Raw genomic sequence first — 23,725 nt, forward strand, 5'->3', positions numbered from 1 at the left:
AACTAGTCGTTACAATCAAGAACTCATAAAACAGAACAAATTACATTCTTTTAGAGCATCACAATGTCGATATAGGTGAAAGCAGTCTAACGTTGTTGATAACTTTGTCAGCTGTCAATAACATGATCTGCTCTATAGACCATTAACAATGGACAGAACTGGTTGTCTGGAAAATAAGGAATATGTGTGGACTATTATTGGCTATTGCATATGCACTATAGGGTCTTATGTTGAAATAAAGGGCCAGATAGATGCTGAGATTTGATTTGAGTGACTTCTAGCCTGGAATTTTACTGTTTGTGTTTTCTGCATTTCATGCATTTTGTCACCTGTGGTTACAAACCCCCTACGCCGACCAGCTGGACTGATGTCCAAATACTGAACTTTTTTTTTATTTCAAAGTTCCATGATGTTGTGAGTCTTAAGGCCGTTAATTATTGCAAAGTAAAGGGCAAAGGGGGAAAAAAAAGACACGTATAAAAAAAAATATTTTTGGAGGATGTCAAAATCTACTAACATAAAAAAACGAATTACCATTTGAATGATCACATAATTCATTTTATATACAGAACCTATCCACATTTTTTTAAAAGCAGATGTGAATCCCAGTCAAAGAGTAGCAAACATTCCTGGATCCTCAAAACATGCCCACCAATAACTGTCTGTTTTTATGTCTATTAAAAAAAAAATCATGTTTATCATTCTCTCCCTTGTTTACTTCAGCTTTAATTCTCATAGTAACATGTTAAATGTGCCAGGAAGGTTTGCTTTAAAAGTTTTTAACTTTTTACATTTTTGTACCACTTTTTATATACTGTTCATGTAGTTGTGCTGAATATATTTTGTTTATATATAATCTGTGATATATACAAATAAAAAAAATCTGCATTTAGTGTAACTCTCACAATAAATGCCTTCCTTTGAATGATGTTTATTAGTGATTGTAGTCAAGGTGAATTGTCCAGCAGAAAGGACATTCAGAAGGTTAAAATAACAAATAATGGATGCAGATCATAAAGTTCATCCAGATTCAGATGGCCTAAAACATTTTTTAAATATAATAACAGATGCTAGTGCCAACACAAAGTGCCCACTTAACACAGAATATAATGACATTTTTTATTTATAGTTACTGCCATTTTGACACATCTCAAAAGTTTTTAGTTCGATACCATTTTAATAATTAAAAATGCATATTATCAATCAACTTATTAAAACAGCTAATTTTATAATCAATGACAAAATTTGCAAACAATGTCAAAACCTGATGAAACAAATACACTGTATCAACAAAAAGCTAAGGCAGTCCATAAGTGGCCCACCTTCTGTATCCATAAACATTAAAGGGATAGTTCACCCAAAAACTTAAATTCTGTCACTCTTATGTTGTTTCAAGTCTGTATAAATATTTTTGGATCAGTTAAACACTAAAAAACAAAATTAGAATAATGTAGGAAACCAAACAGTTCTGGGGCACCATTGACTACCATAGTAGTTTAGTTTCCTGCTGTGTAAATCAATGGTGCCCCAGAACAGTTTGGTCAAATTATCTAAATAAAGTGTGGTTTAAAATAATGATTATCTCATTCATCTCAAAAACCGAGAATGAGTGAGTAAAATCAATTTACAATTTCACATGGCAGTCACATACCACAAATTGAATAGATAAGAGCTCAGTGATGATATATATAGTCAGACAGACATATAGTCATTCGTCTTTGACGCTTCTGCACAGAAAATGTGAATTAGATGTACGCTGAATCACATGAACTTCACATGACTGACTGACATTAAGATGTCTTTTACAATATATTCTGCCATTTACATCAGTTAAAATCCACTGTAACGGTGACATTTATACAGTTTGTTCAGCCATTTGCATTGAAAATTCAGGAGTGTAAAGCAGCACATACCCAACAGGAAGCTACATGACATACAGTGTAAATACACAGTTTGTTAATGTGTACTAAAATGAACTTTTTTTATGAAACACAACTGTATAAAATATATAACCAAATTATATCAGCCTGCGTGTAATTAAGCACTGTGAGGTTTCTCTGGGTTAAATTTGGACCACTTATTTGTCAGGATTGTTTCCCTGTGTTGTTTTGGAAGAAGCATAATAAAAAGCGCTCACACTTTGAAGTGAGTGTTGAGTAATTGGCTTGACCCATTACTTTGGAATGCCACAGTTTTTTGTGGAGTTTTATAATTGCATTTAAAGGGAAAGTTCACGCAAAATTAAACCTTATGTCACCATTTACACACCAGTGAGCTGTTCCAAATCTGCATACACTTAATCTGATGAGCAGGGAAAGATATTTGGAAGAATGCTTGAAACCAATTGACTACCATAGTAGGATCAATTACAATGGTAGTCAAAAGTGCCCCAGAACGGTTTACTTTACGACATTTTTCAAAATATCTGCTTTTGTGTTCAACAGAGCAAAAAATATATGAAGATTTTTTTTCGACTATGGTTTTGCATGGTGTCCTGTTTGGTACAAGCGTTCTTCGAAATATCCTTCTCTGTTTTCAGCAGAACAAAGAAATGTATACAGATTTGGAGCAACTTGAAGGTGAGTAAATGAAGTCAGACTTTCATTTTTGGGTGAACTGTCTTAACTGCGAGTTTGAGGCTATGTTGTCAAAGACCCGGATTGATGTCATGCAAAAAACAAGCAATTGTTATTAAAATATCTGTCTAATATTACTTTAATAATATTTTTAAGATAATAAAAGCCTCCAACTCATCCTGTCAACTGATGTTTTGAAACTATAGGAATGGTGTTTAGAAACAGTCATAATATCTGAAATCCTACGTTTAGAACTTACTGAAGATAAATTTATTTTATGGACTAAAAATTATTAATTTTCTTTTATATTCTATTCTTTTGTATCTGTTTTGCTTTGCTGGTTTTTGTAACGAACTTTAAATGTCCTTCATGCGATCTTTCCAATCAAATGTACCTCACTCTGTCCAGCAGATGGCGCCATGCGTCATCTTAATGCGCCACGGCGATCCCCTAAACTCCTGACATCATCGGGCATTTCCATGGTAACATATGAATGAAGTCACACTGCAGACAGTAATGAATGAAATGATCCAAAAGGAGAAAGGCCAAAGAAAAATAATGCTCCTGACTGTAAGAGCTGGTGAACATGTGTTCAACACGCTTGCTAACTAACATTCCTTTACATTCTTGCAACTTCAGTTTCCACAAATTGCAACATTTAACAATGTAATTTTTTACATAAAATGCAGCTCTTAACATTTGAACTAATATTATTATCATTTGTGAATACATAAATGCATTATGCAGACACTCATACATCCAGAGCACCTAAAAATGCATCTTTTTAATCTGAACCCACAACCTTGACGTTGCTAGCACTATGCTCCGCCAGTTAAAAGGCCCAGCCAATACCTCTAATACAAAACAAAGGGTCTCAATCTTTTATTGTACAGTTATCTGTCGGACAGGATAATGATCACATGTCTACTGAACCGAACCAGGCCAATTAGCTTCCTGTGGACACAGAATGGACAGTCGATAATGACATGGAGTGGTCGCAGTGGCCGATCAATTGATACCATCCTGCCCACTAGCTCGTAATGACATGCTGAGTGGAAGCAGGATTAGTGAGGGATGATGTCATTCCTGCCACCAGAAAAACAGCACAGATTTCTATATTGCTTTGTGTTGCCTTATGAAAATAACAATGCATTTGTTCAACATGACAGAAGGAAAACATTGTACATTGTGAATCAGTACACAGACGCATTTATATTGCTTGAATACACAATTTGACTCTCTCTACGATTTCTCAGAAACGCAACAGATTCCAATACATCTGTGTTTGATCACATCTGGGTTAGATAACATGACGGTTTGCCTTTTTTGGAAATGTGTAGCAGTATGCTTAGTGATGGGGGAATATGTCACATCGGCCTGCACACCCCAGAGCAAAATACACTTTGTCACCTCAGCATGAATGTATAAAGCGTGATGGGTCCATCATCTGCACGGATAACATACATAACATGCATGAGCCAAGAGTCTTAGATGTTGCTCCAGATCTCACAAAATTTAAATGATACAATTAGTTTTATGTTTCTTTATCTGTCTTAATCTATGTGTTAAATGGGTAATGATAACACTACCCCAGTTGGTTACTATAACTAGGGCAATGTGAGCTGGCACATACAGGTACAATCCACTAGGGGGCTCTACAAAGTAGGGTCATTTTTATTACATTGTATATCATTTTTTATAAAAAATAAAAGTGATTTTCAAGTGAATTTAATTGTATGAAAGAATACTGATGTAATTCCGGAAGAGGCTTCAACAAAATGAATTGTTCCTTTAATATTCGTGGGGTCCTTTCGGGACTGGAGCTCTAAACTCAAAGGTGTCTTCTCTTTCGTTCTCTATTTCATCTCTTTGTTGTCTTTTCTCTTTGTGCCCTCGCTTTCTTTATGTCAGTATTTGAACCCCAAAATTTTCATTCATTCCTTGTTCCTTTGATAGCGCCGCACTCAATGCTAATATCTTTTCAGACTTTGGGAATATTTCTTTCTTCCGCAGAACACAAAAGATGATATTTTGAAGAATGTTGTTAACTGGCCCACATTCACTTGCATTGGTTTTGCGAGCATTCAATAGAAGTGAATGGGGGCCAGTTCTGTTCCGTTACCAACTTTCTTCAAAATAATTTGTTTTGTGTTCTGCGGATTAAAGAAAGTCATAAATGTTTGAAATGATAAGAGGGTGAGTAAATGATGACAGAATGAAAATATTTGGGTGGACTATCAAACTAATTCATGAGTTGGAATTGGTTTGGAATTCCAAATTAGAAAGAAAGAAAAAGGAAAATAGGAAAGAAGGGACGAAATAAAGAAAGAAAGAAAGCGACACAGAACAATGGAATTTCATTAGTGCAATGCTTTGATAATGCATTTCGATAACAGGTGCCTTTCCAACATGAAAATTTATATGAAATATCCATTTATGTCAATTATTTTTGTAGCTTAAATGGCGGACGTAATATTAAAAGCATTGTATTTTTGGAAAGGTATATGAAATACAATATTAAAACAAGCATTTATCTTAAAGTACAATGAATATTTCAGATACTATACAAATTCAGGAGTTTAAAAGCCATTTTTAATGCACTCAATGCAACCCTGGACATACTCCCATACATCTTTCCATTCACAAAGCCACCTTCTCTCTTATACTGTAACACGCTGCGGTATGAACCGAACCCCCTCCCCATGCCGCTCCTGACTGGCTATTTCCTTTTTTCAGTCACCCTCCACACTGCGGCTGTGCTCTCCTCTCTAATGAAACACCAAAAATGGGGAGAGAAAACAATGCTGGGGGTATTAATGGATTTTGTCACCTTGCTGACCCTTGAATCATCCTCCTTTTTTATGTGTGCGTGGGGGGTATACTGTGTACTGTCATTCATATTCGCCCTGCCTGAGGATTACAGCCCATAATCTGCACGGCAACAGCCCGCAGAGCGTTCTTTCTGACAAATGTTAGGGTGGGAGGAGGTTGGTAGAGCAAGAGAGTGATGAGATTAAGAATGGCTGCTGATTCATTCATAATTTCCTCTCTATTCTATTCCCATCATGAACTGGAGGGCATCGAAAACCGAGCACCAGTGAGATGCAGGAGGGCATTAGAGGACAAGCAGCGCTCCGTCCGTCCACAACCCCAATCTTCATCTGTGATGAGGAAGAGGAGTTCGCTTGTGATGTCATTGCAAAGGCACCGCAGTACATAAATTCTGCTGGCTATGACATACTGTAGCACATGGAACCTGCGGAGACTCCACAAAAGTCACAAAGTGGTTTGCACGGATGATATGCACAGTTCAGAGTGTGGGTTTAATTTTAGTGAAAAGTGGATAAAACCATCATCGCTTTGAAATTGGAGTGTAGCGCATACCAGTGCAGCAGCTCGGTTTGACGTAAGCATGATGATGTAATCGATTCAGGGCAAAGTAAAGGGTGCTGTCTGATTTCTTATGCTCTAGTCATCAGAACCGAGGCTGATAACAAAGAAAATTCTGCATCACAGAAACGACGGATAATGTGCCATGCTTTGTCAAAACATCTGCACCAATATGATACAGAATAACTGCTGTGTGGTATAGTGGGTGGTGGACGAGGATGGAATGTTATGTGTCAAGTGCCAATCAGGTACATACAAAGATTTAATTCCAACAAGAAATATGGAAGTAGGTCATACTATTGGTAAATGAGCCCTAGCAGTGACTGACAGAGGAGCAACAACTACAGTCACTGAGCAGAGAAAGAATCGATTAGGAGGAGTTTTGAATTAATGAAACAAATACTGATGATGTCATACAGCAATGGATCCCAATTGCTTTAGGACTGAGATGCTGCATTGGGTATCAATTGGTGGCACAGTTCAGTAGCAATTTTTAACTATACATGTATCGTTAACCTAAAAAAAACTAAAATACGTAATATTATTGTATAATAGTAACTTTTTATAATAAATGAATACATTTAATCTGAAAAAAATGATAATTATGTATATATTTATTTAATTTATATATTATTATTATTAATGTCATTGTTATAGTTATTATTATACAAAAACATTACATTATAATAATATTTTTTAGTATTGTTTATTTTTTTACTCAAATAAATGTAATACAAATAAAAATATAATAATAGATATTTTCATATATTCTTATAATACAATACAATACATTACATAACATTAGTAGTAGTAGTAGTAGTAGCAGTAGTAGTAGTAATAATTATAATAATATTATTATTACTATTAAATATTTTTATTATTATTACAAATTCATGGGGGGGGCACGGTGGCTTAGTGGTTAGCACGTTGGCCTCACACCTCCAGGATTGGGGGTTCGATTCCCGCTTCCAACTTGTGTGTGTGGAGTTTGCATGTTCTCCCCGTGCCTCGGGGGTTTCCTCCGGTTTCCTCCCCTGGTCCAAAGACGTGCATGGTAGGTTGATTGGCATCTCTGGAAAAATTGTCCGTAGGGTGTGAGTGCGTGAGTGAATGAGTGAATGAGTGCGTGAGTGAATGAGTGAATGAGTGAATGAGTGAATGAGTGAATGAGTGAATGAGTGAATGAGTGAGTGTGTGTGCCCTGCGATGGGTTGGCACTCCATCCAGGGTGTATCCTGCCTTGATGCCCGATGACTCCTGAGATAGGCGCAGGCTCCCCGTGACCCGAGGTAGTTCGGATAAGCGGTAGAAAATGGATGGATGGATGGATAAATTCATGCATTTATTCCAAATAAAATGATTAATTAATAATTATTTATATATATTTTTATATTGTTAATATTATCATTATCATTATTATAGTACCGTGCAAAAGTCACAGACACATTCACTGTGCCCCCGAAAAATGATTTTAAACCACTCGTTAATTGAAAACAACTGTCAAGTATATCAGAAAGGTTCATAGGAAGACCATAAACCATGCCACTATTCACTCTTGCTAAGCAGGCACTGACCGGTCCATACTCCAATAACCGGGAATGGCATACATACGCCTTTGAAAAAGAGGTCAACACCCCTCTCCGTCTCGTACAAAAACCGCAGAAAAATTAGAACAGAGGAGTGTGAAGAGAGAAAAAGAGAACAAACGAATGTGAATCATGCCAGGCTGACTAATATCTTGCATAACTGCTGAGAATCCCTCCTAGTGTTTATCAACGGGCGGTGGGCTGGCTGGATTTCATAACCCTCCCAAAGTCTCTCCAAAAAGATCAAAACTTGTGAAGATTCACAGCCGCCAATCACTTCAAGCTGTTACAAGTAAACAGCGAGATGTTTATAAATGAGAAAAGCTCGAGTTTAGTGCACAGGAATCCCAGGTGATTTGAACTTTGACCTCTGGTCAATATATCACATATTTTATTTATTGTCTTAAAAGTATGCACATAAGGTTTACAACCTAAAAAAGATTCATATTAAGCAGAGAAAAAAATCCTAATTTTGAAAATAAATCATATTAAAATCTCTTATGCTGCATACTTACTGTCTGATATTATGTTAGAGTATAAAAACCTCATTGGTGACTTTCATTTTTAATGGAAATACGAATATAACACCCCGATGTGGTAGGGAGTTTCCTAAGGGCTCTTTACCTGTCAAAATCTATATCCACCTCACTTTATTTTATCCCAGTTTGTTTCAAAATGGAGAATCCGGTTAGCTTTCGCTTTGACGTCATCAGCCATATCTGGCCTGTATTATATTCTCTCTCCCCTCATCTTCCCCCACGAGAGTGTGTTACTCCAGCGAACCAAAATAAATTGCCTATGAACCCGGATGAATCAGTCAACCCCCCTTTCCTTCCCGTTCCATCGCTTCACTTTTTTCCGCTGTTTTACGTATCTGAAGGAAGTCTCTGTGCGTATCTCAGATTTCTCTCTAAGTGGGGCATTTCTTCCATCGCCCACTCTGTTTGCTCCTTTTAGCATCTCGCTGCTTTCCGGTTGTCATGCTTTATTTTGAATCGTGAGTCGTGGAGTTTGAATATGATGTGCTGATGGCAGGAGAGTTGAATCATCTGGGATCGTCTTGGTGGATTTTTGCTAGATGACGTGACAAGTCTTACGCAGTTGCACATACTGGACGTTTTGAGCATTATTATTTCATAAATGAAGGCGGGCAATAAAGTGCAGTCAAAAAACTTTCTATATGTGGCATTGGCTACTAAATAAAAGTGCAGTATGTAATGCTTATTTTATATTGAAAACAAATATATTATAAAAAATACACTAATAGCATGAACATGAACTACATCACATTTAAATTATAGTCCCCTAAAGGTGCAGTTTTTCATTTTTTGGAGGATCTATTTACAGAAATGCAATATAATATACATAACTGTATCAGAGGTGAATAAAGACCTTACATAATGAAGCGTTGTGTTTTAATAACCTTATAGATTGAGCTGTTTCTATCTGCATACACCGCTGGTCCGCTTACATGGAATTAACCATTTGTTTCTACAGAAGCCCTAAGCGGACAAACTGCTCTGAAAAAAGCGATTTGTAAATAATTGATTTCCTCTGTAAAAGAGTAAAAATGTGACGACATCTTTGTCCTGTGTCACAGGCCGTAGTGCTTAAAAGGGTGGGATGGAGTGAGCCATTGGTTGTAATTTGCAACCTTACCCCTAGGTGCCGCTAATTTTCGTACAATGGATCTTTAAATTAAAATGTCTAACTGCCCCAGTTCAATTTTGAATTGGCAGTGCAAGAAGAGCAGGACAACAAGGCTTCTTATATAAAATTACACCAATGGTGTTAGCTAAACTTTGTGACAAAGCTCAACATTCATCATTACACATTCTGGGTTGGCCTGCATGGTTTCTGCCTCTCTAGCAGAATTCACACGTGAAAGTGAAGTTATGGGCAGGCATGAGGTGGCTGATGCTTTAAAAACCTCCAGTCAGACCGCTGACAGGAACACTCAGCTAAGACCAAGAATAAAACCTCACACCCTCGTCCTAATCTCACATGTTTTAGAGTGTGGGAATGTGTGAAACCCGCAACGTTCAGGAATACACAGTAACACAAAGCTCGAGACCAAAAAAGCGGGCGAAAAATAACACCCTGGCACCAAAACACATAAAAGTCATCATGTCATTCTGGTGAAATTAGTAAGACAGAAGGAAATCTTACATTGATACATTTTTAATATAGAAGTAAATTATGAATGTGTTTTTATAAGTGGTGGGAGCTCAGTGTATGTTATGAAGTATGACATCATAACAAGTGGAATGAAGAAGTCATGAAGGGACTCATAAAATCTTACAGTATGGGATCATTTAATCTAAAATGGAGTGGATGAGAGAATAATTAGGTGAACCTGTTCATATGCAGCTCCATTCCCTATGATGTCAGAGAGAAACCGTCAATATTCATTAACATGTTACAATATTAATGTGCAATGTGACTCCAACTATATTCATAGATTCATTTAAAATGCTCTGTTTACTCATTCTTCATGCTGATCTAAACTTAAATGAACTATTTTTGGCAATTATGTTCAGGCTCTGGCTGTCCGACCGAGTGTTCGGTATTCAGTTTTTCAGCCTCCTTTCAGCTCTGAAATGCATTATTCTGTAAACACATGATCGAGTGCAAGTAAAAATCATTTTGTCAAGGTTTACACAATTTTCCACTGAGGAAGATGTTTTTACCTGACGTATCACACATATGACTGGACAGAAGCTATATAAAAAGATCTGTCTAGTAACTGATTAGCAAGTGACATTTTAGTTATAAAACAGATATCTTATAATCGCATTTTTGGACTTAATTTTCATAATTTGTTCAAAACAAATGGATTGTCCTGTACTTTACAGAGTGGTTCAATACTACAACATGCCTGGTGTCAGGAAGACAACTTCAGGAAGACATCATCGTCCATCCTTCAGCACTGAACTCATCCGTGAATCTTAACGTGGTATCTCATCTCAGGACGTGAGACTAGCAAATCACCTCCTGCCAGCTCAGGTGCGCCCAACACTGCTTCACACTGTGAGAAACACGTCAGGCTCCCCAACCGCGTTACTCTATCGCGTTAAAAATTCAAAAGTGTTTTTACTGTGCGGCGACTCAGATGAGATAAATAAAACATGGGCCCTTATGTGTCATTCAGTGCAGGGGGCCCTGGAGAACCTTTTGGCATGTGTGTAGAGTCACACCCACGTTCAGCAAGTTAGCTGCCGTGTAAAGAGTTTTTAGCAAGAATGCTAATATTGATTCTTTTGAATATGTTAGTGCAAGGATTGCATTAGCTACTTCATTTGAAAGCGTCTGCTGAAGGTGTAAAGGAAATTTAGTAGTTTTTACTTTACTTTAACCATCATATGCTACAACAAAGCAGATAAAATTGCGATTAGGGATTTGCTAATCCTGTTTTGAGCACAATGTTAAGTTCGGCGGTGACAAACGTTGTATTTCTGCACCGAACTGTTATTCTAGTCAACGTTTTAGGAGTAAACTTCCATTTTTAGACATAGGAGCCACACGTAACATGGGCGGTAATGAGAGACCGTTTCGGCCAAGAGGAATTTAGCATGAAAGGAAGTAAATGGCTCCCACCGGAGCAGTGACTGGCAGCAGCCACATGGTGTCATGAATTTTGCTGTGGTGTCATGTGAGTTTCAACCCTTCTGTCACCCACAGCTCACAGACCACATCCTGAACTCTGGTTTAGAGATCTTCCTACGACGATATGACTGCTCTCCCACACCAGGTCACACCTGCAGGGTTAGCGTCAAAACCAAACTACAAGACTGTTGAGCTGCTTATGTAGTAAGAATGTAGTAACAAGGTTGAAACAAAATTTGAGAATTAATGTTTTGCAAGAAAGCAAGGCATGTTTTATGATCATTTTAAGAAATAATAAAATAATACACAACTGGTCAAAATGTTTTGAACACTTGATTGAAATGTTTGTTATTGTCTTAAAAGGTTTTCATTTGATGGTCCTAAAGACAAAAATATAATTGTGTAAATATTAACCTTCTCATTGTGAGATCTAATATCTCAAATATTTTTCAGACATATCAATGAGATTAAAAGGAGAGCGAAAGGAAACTCTCCTGTGTCTCGGATAGCTATCCAAAAATTACCCAGAAATCTCACAAATGTCTTCACTAGTTTCTTAAGAGATCTTAACAATGTTACAAACTGACCTTGGATTTCAAGTCTTCAATCAAACATCGTTTCATATTTTTGATGTATTTAACAATTGTCTCATATATTTTTATCATCTCTCCTAAGCAATATTAGTAGAAACATCTGAGACTAAGTTGAAAACCAACTGAAACACAACAGAGACCATCATCAAATCTCTTAAACTATGAAAAAAAAAACAATAAGGTATTTGTAGAAAACTTAAATCTTTGGGAACCTGAGGCGTGAGAAAAAAAGACATGTTATTTTACAGGCAACCTACGTTTGCGGCCCAAAATACAGAATGTTGTCAAATAAAACAGCCAAACTACAGCTGCTTTCAGTGAGCTTTACAGGACAAAGGTTTTTATCCCTGTGCTTGGAACAGAAGATTTGAATGCCTTTGTGAAACACTGAAAGAAAAAGATCTGAACGGTTTAACAAGAATAGAGTGGCTGTTTTAAACTCATCAATATTTAAACACACTTGCTCTCTACTGCTCTCTCTCTCTCTCTCTCTCTCTCTCTCTTTCTTCCTCACTTTCTCATTGTTCTACACTTGATAGAAGGTAATTCTTGCATAATTTGCTTTGAATGCATTCATAGCTCTGCTACACAAAGACAGTAAAAGTGATAAGAAATATTAGTGGAATGCGTATCAAACTTCCAATACTACATGCAACAAACAAACAAACACATCCAGTAAAAGTGTTTGGCACAAAATAGAAGACCCAACTGTCGCATCCTGTTTCGAGTGTTGCAGTCATCAAGTGCAAAACCATTTACCTCCTACAAAGATCAAAAGGTTCAAAGCACCCCTGCGCCCCCAGCATCTCTTCCTTATCAGGTGTCAGGCTTCCCCCTCCTCGGGAGTAACCTTTTTAACCGCCCCTTCAAACCGTCTGTGTTGATCTTTCAGGCTCAAGCAGAACACTGCGGAATTTTTATAACAGGATATAATTACGGTGAGGGATAAAGAGGAGAGAATTACCGTGTGTGGTTATGGGTGGACCGGGAGCTTTTAGTCAAAGGTTTGACCCCTAATTGATGGGTCAAATGACACCCCGACAGGAAGATTAGGGCGCGAGGTATTGTGGGGAATTTAACAAGTATGGTTCCAATTCAAATTAAAGATTCTATTTCCTTTAAGGTTCTATTTTTACTTTCAAAGACGTTATAGCGAAACACAAATACTATTAAATGAAAACCATACGCCTATACTTTTTAGTTAGGTAACGTTTAAAAGTGTAATTTATCCTACTGTACAAATGAGTGTGGCTGTAACATATGTTGTACAAGCAACCAATCAGTATTGTAAAAATGATCAGTGAGTCATGGTAACACAAACTCAGCTAAGTTAATAAATCTCAACTTGTTTTTATAAGTAACAGAAACTAGCCAAAATTTTAAACAATAAGACAATATAATTAAACCAAAAAATAAGAAAAAAAAGGTTTTGAGAACTAACGTCTTAGGATTGTGAGTCTTTTTGAATAGTTCATTTAATAGAATCAGTTCACAAGAGTCATTTGAAGAACCAAATTGCAAAGTCTGTTTGTTTTTTACCTGCGATTCAAGTCTTCAGTATGATATTAGAAACAAATTTATAGACTATTTTCTATTTTTGTCAAAGAATTTATAAAAGTAATTTGTCCATGACTTGGATTACACTGTCCAAATATATTAGTAATATGTGTGAACAGCGTTTGTAACATTTTTGCATATTTAAAAATTCTGTCATCGTTTATTCACCTTCAGGTAATTTCCGCAGAACACAAAATAAGATATTTTGGAGAATGTTGTTAACCAAACAATGGGTGGGTACTGAATGTGGGTGACGCCTTTCTTCAAATACATTTTTTTTTTGTGCAATTAAATTATGGCAGAATTTTAATTTGGGGGGAACCATCTCTTTAAACACTAATGTATTCAATCTCTGTTTCAACTTCTGTAACATGTTGACAAATGACTTAATGTGTAATCTGCTCATGGTAATTCATTAATGCCTTCTAAACTGATTACTCACCTCTTCACAAAAGATGATCTCTTAACTGTTAAGCATTTATGCAACACAATGAAACCAGAAGAGAGGTCACGCCAGACCAAACCCTATGAGGCATTAAAACCCAGTGTGCAGTAAAGCAAGCGCTTTTCCGTCATTGTGAAAGCTAAAGAATGGCCGCATTTATCGGGAGGTCATGTGGACCTCGACACAAAACAGTAGCAGTTATAACTGGCATCTCCTTCGTATCTCATGATACCGTGAGGAAGTGTTTAGAGGGTGAGAACACTTTGTGGTTAAACGGTTTTATTTTTAGTTCGTGTCAGACTGTTTATTCTCTCGGTTTGTAGCCTGAAACAATCATTTTCACAGGGATGAAATAAGAAGAGCAAATAAATGCAAAAACTCCTTCCACCTTTTTATTTACAGTATATTGCAATAGGCCACCCAGATGTTGCTATTGCAATGTTTTTTTTAAATAGCCTTTTCACACACACAAACCATGGGACACGATACGGTATATTAAAATATTTATCTTTCATTATATTCATTCAAACTTTACCACACTTTGTAACCTAAAGTCATTTCCCATTAGCAGGGTCCTTTCTGTCATTAAGGTATGCATTTTTTCCTTACAATGAAGGACACCTGAAAGACCTTTCTCAAGTGTCCAAAGTAGTCTTTGTTCCGCACCAGGTGTAGGGTCTGATGAGGGTTCAATGAAAGCCAGGTCGCCAGGGTCACGTCCGGCAGAGCATAAAATGAGCCACCGGGCACGACGTGACAACACCTGTTTGTGAAGGTGTGTCAGCACCTCTCTTCAAACACATTATTGTGATTGCGGGCCTAGAAGCAACACCCACAAGACCAAACATGTCACCACTCCCCGCTGAGCAAATACCTTATTCAAACATTAGTGACAATTTCGAATGTTGTTTAATTTAGTCTTACTCACGCTTCATAACAGCTTATTTAATAGACAAAGTTGAACATTTCCTGAAAATGAGCTCAAGTATTAATTATTGTTTTCAATTCATATAAGCAGATCTGGCTTTTATCAACTTTGTTAATTAAAAGCAATGCGTAACTCAAAAGCACTTTGGTTTTAATGCGGAAATTGGATCCCTGTTTTCTTTGCTAATGGAGTAAGAGTTGCGTGTCTAGGTTGTGCAACCGATGACTGGTTTTCTATCATCAATCACTCTTCAGAAAGCTGGTCGGACTGTCTATGACCTCCACCACACCAACAACAGCCTTAACGTGAGACTTGAAATAGACTAAAATATAAAACAAATATATTTTGAAACTAAAGCATAGATTCACAACTATACAAAAAAATGTAAGGGATGAAAATTAAATAAATTGATTCTGGATCTTTAAAGATTATACAAAGACACATCCCTCACTAACTCCTATCTAAACAATCTACTAGTCATTTTTAATGAAATTTCGCTTCTTCCTTTGTCATACGAACAACCAGTTTAAATCTGATATATCAGATATAAGACTGATTTTGTGTCTTGCGACCAATTCTTTAAAAAGTATCATTCATTTCAAATGTTTGTGTGACATCACGTGATCTAATATCACATTAAATTCAAACTGCAAGCAATCAACAAAACGTTTCTTAGGTTGTACGTTTAGTAGCAAGTAGCTACACGAAACACTTTCAGTAAGCATGGCTCAAAGAATGCAGACCTTCAAGAACTGATAACTGAACAGAATGTTTTTGTACTTTCACAAATAAAAACAGAAAGAACCAGTTCTTATTTCCCAAACCCACCAGTTCACAACATCATCTAGACAGTTAAAACTAGAGTCACAAACGCCAAAACACTCCTACTCTTTCCTTCAATACACTCTTTCTCTGTCTGTCATTGTTCCTATTCAGTGTGTCTGTATTGCTACCACATTGGAAATTATTGGTTGTTTATTACAGAGTAAACCAGACCCGCTCCCCTCATCTCCGGCCAAAACATTCCTGCGTGTCCATTAACCAGCCCAGAGATGGTCTACGCTCTATAGCTCCGGCATTTATGATGAGGTCTTTGTAAAGGCTCCTGTGGTTCCTCCTCTTAACAGCTTTTTCTCAAGCCACCTCTACTTCATTAAACGACTCAACTGCTTTCCGCTCTGTCCTTTCTTCCTGCCTTAGCTGATTAGCGCTGGACACTAGTTTTTTTATTGACCTCACAGCTAGAGCCTGACGACGGCACTTCTCCTGCTCATTAGCGCCCACATAATATAAACATTTTCCTCCGGGCCCAGTAAGCCAGGTAACACATGCAAACATACACACCAATCAACTTTTTGTTGGCTGTTTTCGCTTTTATGATAACCGGTGGAGGAGGCATAGCCGTTTCCTCACTGGAGTGTTGTAAAAAGACCCATTTTGTGTCTCCGGACACAAAGGTTGTGAGGGTTCAACACTGGCCCCTGTGGACATACATGAGGTCTCCTGATCTGTTAATGTCATTATATCTGGCGTCTGTAGCTACTAGAACTCTCACAGCTTTTTTATGGACAATTTTAATCTTTTTCAATCTCTTCTTCCGCCAGAATCAGAACATACAATATTCACAGAGTCCATCTATAACAGCTATTTAACAGTCCTTATCATGATTATGCTGCTGGCAAATAATAGCTATATGTTTTTTGGCATATTTCCATCGTGTAGTAAACCTAATGCGTTCGACCTGCAAGACAGCTGGATTTCCTCTTAAAGCTGAGCATGTGACTGCACGCACAAACAACATTAAACTGGCACGCAGATGCCGTGGTAACAGCTACAATGTTTCTGCCACCCTTTCAACACACTTTATCCCCAACCCACAGAGTTTCCACTTCCTATCCCACCTCTGAAGTGAGCATGCGTCACATAACATTGCAAAACTGTGAAACGATTTCTGCTGTGAAACTTGTGGGCAAAACGAAGTGCAACATTTTGATTTACATGTTTTTTTCAGATTTGCATTCTATGTCTGTTAGTTTTTACCATATTTAAAAAAAAAACTAAAAAAAACTTTACATTTAGTTTTTTTTTACATTTTACAATATATACCACATATATTGATATATAGACCACTTTGCAAACTGTAAAGACGGGGGAGCACTTCCGGTTTCATTTTTATTTATTTAATTTTGAAACATCCTACATATTTAATTAAATCTTAGAGATATATATTAAAGCTATATGTTTAACTGAAATAGAGAGTTCTTCTGGACCAGCGTTGTTTACGTCTTACAAAGAGGTCTATAGATTTTTTGGACTGATGTAAAATCATAGGTATCTGAACACAAATGATACTTGTAACCATATGCACAAAAATAAAGATGCTTTACGATGCCATAAAATAACCTTTTTTGTCCAAATGGTTCAATAAATAACCTTTGACTTCCGAAGAACCTTTCTGTTTCACAAAAGTTAGAGCCAAAAATAGCTATTCTATGGCATGGCTGTGAAGAACCTTTTAAGCCCCTTTATTTTTAAGAGTTTGGTCCCACGGTTAGTAGATGTTCAAGTGTGTACACTTTTTTTAAATACAATATAAAACATACACAGAAAATATCAGTAAAAATTTTTAAAAACATTCACTTTTGTTAAAAGTTTTGATTGTAAAATGTGTTTGTTCTCATAAACATTCAAATTGTATCCATTTTATTTTTGCAGACGCTTTTCTCCAAAATGCCTTACTGTGTATTATAAAATGCACATCATATTAGTATGTGTGCTCCCTGGCATCAAACCCGCAACTTTTGCGAAATTACCCCAATGCTTTACATACTCTATACAACAACTGTTACTTTGAAATTCTGTAAGGCGATCCGATGACAGTTATACATTTTAAAGTATGGCTTAACTGTACCAACAGTTTTTACGGCCACTGTCTGGTCAAACAGAAAGTTTGTGTTGATCAGCCCTGACACACGCCTGACATTAAAGAGAATCATATGCCTTTACAGAAAAGCTTTACAGAATGTTCCAGTCAAACGGGCCAGGTGACACCAAAGTTGTCAGCGCAGCTCAAAGGATGAGCACCCTCTCCCTCATGCCCCGTGCATGAACCCCCAATAGGGGCATGATATGGCGTGCCCAGCCGAGCAGCTGGCATACCTTTCAGCAGTGCGTTTACTGCCATCACTGCGTTTTCCACAACTTAATCTTTTACATTGCAGCACACACTTGCATATTCATAGCATTCGTTTACAAAAATATTGGCCAGACAGACCCAGGCTGGAAACTTGACTTGAAGCAGCACTAACATGTCTGTCAAAGATACACAAACCAAATTTCAAGTCATACAACGTTTCATCAAAGGTATTGAATTAATAATGCCAGATTTTTTTATATAAGTTAACGCTGACCTTCCTAAAATTGTTTCTTTCTTCTTTTCATTTTCAAAGTTGGAACTCAAAGGTGACCTTTTGACCTAGCTGTCAACCTCCCAACCCTTCTACCGCATCTCTGAAAGGGGCCTGACAAGAAAAACAACTGTGCTCATCACTTAGGAATTTCCGACCCCTGACCTTCCTGCATTCATCACAATAGTCCGAGGTGAGTGTCAAGTGTCACACTTTCAAGTCACTGTGGCATTCAAAATATGCACTTCCATGTTTAAACATTTATGTATATGCAAGCTTTTGAGGCCCGTTTATAAAAAACATGAAATCTTAGCACAAAAGTGATACTCAAAACAAATGATTTATTATTTTATCTGGGTATTTACCAAAAAAACGTTTGTTTTAGTCTTCTTGGATGATTGACAGATGTGCCCACAATCCAGCAATTCTATTTAGACACTACACCACTTTCTCACTCCCACATATGATATCCCTTTAATGGTTCGTAAAACCACATTTAACGCTGCCCACGTCATCCAAAAAAACCCTTCCATCAATTTCCAAATGGGACGGTTTGCAGTCACACATACATCAAGCGAAAACTCTCCCGAGTCAACCGTGCTGGTGCCTATGTCCTCCTGCATGCGTCTCCTTCGGCCTTTCTTTTGACCGGCTCCATCCCTTTTTTCATCACTTTCGAAAGTATTAACATCATAAGAGACCCCTAAGAGGAGCAAATGAAAGAAAGCAGAAGTCTGGAACAGAGGGGCCGACGGGAGGGAAAGTATTGTGGAAAGGGGGTTACTGCCCTGCATTGTTCTGGTTTAATCCTTCCATTTGACTATCATTTAACACCTTTCAATGGTGCCCCACACTTCCCATCCTCCTCTGCACACACAATCTGCTCTCTCCCACCTTCCGCAGACGGCGTGAAATCTGTATTCAGCCTGAGATGAGTGTGGGAGGAGGAGGTGATGAGTGGGGTGAGGAGTTTTTCTGGGGGGGAGCAAGCGTCCGGCTGTTTCTGACCCCGACTTCATCTATTCTCCATGGCTCGACTCAGAGGCCCCGTAACCCCCTTTGTTTAGAGTAATGGCTTGGTGTTGTAAGAGAAACAAGCATACACGGACACTACTGGCAGCAAAACTAACCTATGACGGCATTCATGGACGCGTCCCAAATAGCCGCTTCATAAGAAACATACATCATACTTAGCATACATCATACTTTGGAGGCCGATTCCAGGGGTACGTGCACTTAAGCAGGTTTCAAGGGAATTTGCTTTGTTTAACCTAGAAAAAGAGAAGTTAGGACTTAAATGACTATAATTGAGAAAAACACTGGTGAAATTTTTACTATGCCCAAAGTTATAGTGCAAAACTAACGCACATTAATTTGAGGCATGGCCTATACATTGTTTATTTACAATGAATTTTTCTAAGAATGGCCACTGTAATAAAGTAAACAATAATAATGCATGATATGCGGTACAACACAAGTTAAGAGAAACAAATGAATGGTTTCGTGTCAGTTACATACTCATGGCCCAGTGACTCATACATCAATGAGCACATCTGTGAGAAAGTAAAACTTACACCAGATATTAAAAGTGCTCTTTATTTTTCGCATAATCTACATCTCACAGTATGTAAACGCGTCTGCTAAATACGTAAATAAATGTAAACATTAAATTACCTCATGACGTTGTTGATGGCGTCATCACTCTCCGATAGCTCATGTTTGGTTCAGTTCGCTCGCCCCTTGTTTACAAGCACGCAAAAATGATTGACTTTGAATGATTTTATCAAAAACGGTACAGCTGGCGATGAAATCTTGCCAGGAAAGAGCTCACGTTTTCTGTGAGAAAGCACATTGTGAAAATACAAAAGCGATTACACAGTTTCTTGGATTTATATTTCCCACCTCTAACCCGGAAATAAGGCCTGGAATTACGATGCGTTCAATAAAGCTCGGAAATTGGATATTTCCCACAACAAATGCGGAAGTTTCTTCTGGATTTACTCATTTTAAAAGTATTTTTTAGTATTTAAACATTACAGGTATCTGTTAATGTTATAAGAGCAGCGTTCCATACATTTATTCCGGGTTGAAGTGAGATGATTGGAATTTCTGAGAGCGCTCTGATCTAGATACCTCGGATTTGGGATATTTTCTCATCTCAACCAGGAAATAATTTATGGAATGCTTCTTTTTTAATGTTAATAAAAACGTTTTATGTTAATGTTGTGACAAACTTATTATTTATTAACCCCCGTAACAGAAAAGATGCCCACAGAACAATGGCAACCAAAAGAAGCCAAGGGGGGCAGCTACTACGTGGGTAGCCAAGAGGAGCTGTGGTGCTACGATCAATCCCTTTAGCCTCTTGAAAAGAATCCCTTTCCCCCTTCCTTCCTCTCTATCCCCTCCTCCTGAGTAAAAGTGCAGCTGTCATTCTTGTCACTCTTTTCCGCCCACTGCAATAATTCTGAGGGCTTTCTCGTGCTGTGGACGGGCAAGAGATGTATCAAAAAGGGGGGAAAGGAGAACGGGTGTGGGGGGAATTGTCAGTGAGCCCGCAGAACAGGTGCTGCTGCCAACCCCGCACACTTTCTCTCGCTCTCCCTCTAGAGTCTCTTCCTGTGCCCCGAGGAGAGGAAGTTATAGCTCCGCTGAAGGGATTAGAGGTTTGGATCAAACGCAGGAGCGGTTGTTCTCTCTCTGTGAAGAGATGTGGTTGAATTGGTGGACCCTTGCACAGGGTCATTGATGGGCATCGTAACAATGGCTTGCTAATTGCAGCATGTAGCTAGCACTGCATTCACAAAATGTTGTGTTCTGGCAGGCCCTAAAACATTTCGGGTGAGGTCAAAAGATTATAAACCGGCATGAATTTCAGAGTTATGTTGTTTGGTGCGTATCAAGCTGGCGTACAAGCCAAACAAACAAGACAAAACATGTTGCTAATGTTGTCAAGCCAAATAAACACCGTATCAAACATTCTGAATGATATGCAGACTATTGCATTATTCAACTTTATAATTAAGGGCATGTTGTAGTTTCTTCTAAATGTAAAAAACTACCAAGTGCAGGACTTTGCTAACGCCAACAAAAGACCTGTGAGAAAAACAATGGCAATTGATGATCATTGGGAATGGGATGTTAAGCTTCCCTTCGCCCCCAAAGTGAATTACAGACGGGTTGAATGAGAGGTCAGAGCAATTTAAAACCACTTCACTCCTAGTGGAAGGTCACGCTTGGGCAGGTGGTGGTCACTTTAGCATAGGGCTGTCTGCGTTTTCTTTGAGACAGGGTGAACTGTAAACTAGTAAATACCAGCACATGTTGACATAGGTGTTCCTGCAACTCGAAAGAGCCTGGTGATAATGATGCCATGAGGCCGATAACAATACCGATATAAACTTATATAAAGTAAAAATGTGTAAATGTAAATTTGACATGATTGGAAAGTTTAAGATTGGCTTATGGGGAAATGTGATCGTCGGTGCAAAAATTCGATTGCTAGCCTCAGGCATGCGGCATGTGGAGAGGAGGTTCTGTTGTGTTGGGTTTCACAATGACTGGCGTCTTGAAAGGAGAGAAAAAACATGGTGGTTGTTCTCAGAGCTTCCTGTTGCGGCTCCGGCTGTCTGTGTGTGTTTGTTTATGAGGAAGTTTCTATGACAGTAGGATGTGGTGAGTCATTTAGGGCCAGTGTGAAGTTTCGTTGTTAGTTTGTTCTCTTCTGTGGGTTGCAAAACTTCTCGCAGCTTGTTATTGCCATTAAACAATTTGTCATGCTAAAATTTATGTCTGTCATAACTCGACCCCAAATTGTTGGGTGTGCTTTTTATGCAAAAACTAAGAGGATACCATTGAGCCATTGTTAAAGTGCCTTAAATTATACAGAAGTGTAGTTCTTCAATAGTTTCCATTAAAGGTAGCAAGGAGAGAGCTAAAAGGAAGATATTGATTGTAATGTGTTTCCTGTTTGTGGCTTTTACAGCGGTGTCAATCTGCAGAGAGAACACAATGTTCTGACCGCCTGTATCCTATGTTTGTATTTTTATATACAGTCCGCCAGCACATGTTTTTTCCAGTTCTGTTGGAAACCAGAAATTTTAACCAAAAATGAAATGAAAGAAAACAAAACAAAAATTATGTTTTACATAAAGAATATAACTATATTTAAAATATTTTCAAGCATTTTCATTTCAAGTAAATAAAGCATGTCTTCAACCAAATTCTCATTTCCTCAAGACATTTTAGCTGTTTAATATGTTTTTTTTCTGTAAAGATTCCCATCAAATTCTTATTATGAGTATGAGGAAAAATCTTTTGGAATCGGATGTTAAAATATAAATGGTTAAATTGTTTGCTGGTGCAAACAAAACAAGCAACATTTGTTGAAATGCATATTGCCTCATACATCTGTTCGTGTGTTTTATTGTGTCTTTAGATGTTTTTAATGCATGTGTGAATTTTGAAAATCAAATTTTATTGTAGATCTGTGCAATGACAATAAAGGTAGGCTATTCCATTCCATTCTTTAAAATTCGATTCAAAGTATAACAATAACATTGAGAAGTGTGTAAACTTGCATAGTTATGATAAAAAGTAGTCACTACTCCCAACAAATTATTAAAATCATAAAAATAGGCTTCATTCGGTTTCTGCAAAATGTAAAGAATTTATATACGCAAATACTCGGGATCTATGTAATCATGAACATCTGGATTACACCTTTGTCTGAGTTATATCATGCTTGCAAAGACATTAAGTCGTGCCTCTACACTAAATGCAGTCGGTTTTGGAAATGACATGATCTGCTTTGCCTATCTGACTGTATTCATTCAAATAAGACCAGTCCATTCAGAAGCTTACAGTGCACGCTCATTCATGCTCAACACAAGGCCTGGCTTCAGTCTCTGCCTGTACCATCCTCTTACTCTCTCTCTCTCTCTCACCCGCTCCGTCTGTTTCATTCCAGTGTGATGTTTCTTTATTTATTTATCTCCCAAGTTTGCTTAGCAACCGCGCTGCAAAGTGAAGGACTGCAGCGGTGAGTCAACCTGCTGTCGTATAGAAGAGAGACGGGAGGGAAGATGATATAAGCTGGAGATGGTGTTACACAGCAGCTATGTGGATTCGGCCTGAAGGAATATGACTGCAGCAGAATTTTATTTAATGCAGATGTATTATAATGGTCAGGCCTACTGAAATATTTGGAAGACTATTAAAATGAATAATCAATTTTTTTGCATGGGTGAAGTAGGGTGTGAGAGCTCGCTAGGTTGTGTCTTTTTATCCGTAGCATACTCGGTTATCAATGTAATGTCATTTTTTAAACGTACTCAACATGAGATGAATCATTTCATGGAGAGCAGCCAAACACAGGTCAGGTCTGAGCGAGTCTTCACTCACATCTTCACTCACTTCCTGTTTCTGTATGAGCAGTGAGTGGGTGAGTGAGATGACTAGTTCTCAGCACAGAAAAAGAAAATGTGGATCTGTTTGACAATCTTTGAATCAGTGTCTGAAATTAACCTTTGTGTGAAGGCACAATAGAAATTGATTGTAATGTGCTTTAATAGTCTTTATTGGGGAATATGTGTTTTTGTAACACAATAAAACAATGCACAAAATGTCTCATTGTTT

This window comes from Triplophysa dalaica, chromosome 24, assembly GCF_015846415.1.
Source record: "Triplophysa dalaica isolate WHDGS20190420 chromosome 24, ASM1584641v1, whole genome shotgun sequence".
Classification (NCBI taxonomy): domain Eukaryota; kingdom Metazoa; phylum Chordata; class Actinopteri; order Cypriniformes; family Nemacheilidae; genus Triplophysa; species Triplophysa dalaica.